The sequence below is a fragment of the Tupaia chinensis genome, unplaced genomic scaffold, assembly GCF_000334495.1.
Source record: "Tupaia chinensis unplaced genomic scaffold, TupChi_1.0 Scaffold000492_1, whole genome shotgun sequence".
In the NCBI taxonomy this organism is placed as follows: Eukaryota; Metazoa; Chordata; class Mammalia; order Scandentia; family Tupaiidae; genus Tupaia; species Tupaia belangeri.
The window spans coordinates 1,345,585-1,347,387 of NW_006160004.1; positions in this window are offsets into that span (position 1 = coordinate 1,345,585).

Consider the following 1,803-nt stretch of genomic DNA (forward strand, 5'->3'; position numbering starts at 1 on the left):
GATTCTCTCCAGATGCAGCCCCTGAACCTGGGACCTCTAAACTGTGAGCTGAGTAAATTACCCAGTTGCAGGTACTGCTGCTATTTACAACAGAATAAACTATAAAAAAAATTGTGACTTTTTTCTTAATTGTGGTGAAATATATATATAGCACACAATTCAGCACTTGAAGCATTTTTAAGTGTTCGGTCAGAGGCTTTAAGTACATTTTGTTGTGCAATCAACACCATAGACCTCCAGAACTTTCTCAGGTTCCCAAACAGAAATTCCATATCCACTAAGCAACTTCTCATTCCCCTCCCCAGACCTCAGCAACTGCCATTGTGCTTTCTGTGTCTATAGCTGCTGCCTAGATGCCTCGTATGATGGAATCACACAGTAATTGCATTTTGACTGGTTTACTCACTGAACACAATGTCCTCAAGGGTTATCCATGCTCTAGCTCTCATTTGGTTTTAACCTATGTTCCACTTACTACAATGATGTGTGTGTGTGTATTGAAAAGGATTGTTTAGAGGATTTGACCTTCTGGGTCAAACTGTGGGAGCCAGCTAGGCAGTCTCTCTACAGCTCCTGTCTTCACATAAGATGTTCAGACTTAAAAGCCTACAAGGCAAGCACGTGCAAAGGAAAAAAAGGATGTAAACCAGGAGAGAACAAGGTCAAATGGAAACTCTTAACTGTGAGATTTAAAAATGCTAATAACTGTAATTAATAAAGAGAGCACTGATAATCCATGGCATGATCTGGCAATAGAGCTATTCAAAATATCTACATTGGATACTCTTCCTCTTAAAGCAAGAAGCTGTCTGAGTGTGTATATGACACTTGCAAACATTTTTGAAAATAAATTAAAATAATAAATAATTGGTGGCTTCTATATGTGCCCTACAAGGGAGCCTTATCTCCTGTAGCCTCAGGTCTGAAATCCCTGGAAATTAAAACTAGGGACTCATGTTAAAACTAGGAAACTAAGGGGACCAGCAGTTAGCATAATGGCTATGTCACTGGACTCCCATGTAGTCAACCGTGGTTCGTGTCCCAGACCCGGTGGCTTAAAACTCACACCGGGCACGTGTGTGTGCGTGCCCAAGGTCCCGAGAGGAGAATGGAGGAGAAGGGATTGCGGCGTGGCCGTCCCTCCTGGGGGGTGATTTCTCGCTTTCTGTCTCTCTGTCTCTCTCTGTCTGGTGAGCACACATGCCCTATGGCAAAAAATCAATCAAACAAACAAACAAACAAAACAAAAAAAACCTCTCCAAGAATTATTTTATCTGAATTTATTTATTTAAAAAAATATTTTATTTAACTTTATTTATTTATTTATTTTAATTTAGCCAGAGAGGGACAGAGTGAGAGTGAGAGAGAAAGAGTGAGAGAGTGAGTGAGAAAGCAAGCCGCCAGGTCCAGGACTCAAACTGCAGTCGGCCATGTGGAAGTCCAGTGCTCTTAACTCCCACACTGCTGGCCCCCTGAGTCCCTAAATTCTGATGAGCCTCTTTGCCAATGGATGAGATCTTCCCATCTACAATGGCAGGAGCAGCCCCACTCCCAGTGGTATAGGCCTCTCTACTTCACTCTGAGGAGAGTCACCTTGCATGTCAGGGGAGACTGTGACATGCAAGTCTCCCCTCAAGAAGTTGTCATGCAAGACAGAACTGGTCCTCCTCAGGACCCACCCTCCTTATTCCTCTTTGCTCTAGACCTGTAATGAGACCAAAGTCCCAGCAGAATTTTATTTATTTGTTTTTGTTTCTTCTTCTTTTTTTTTTTTTTTTTGAGAGGTTTTTGCTATAGTGTGTA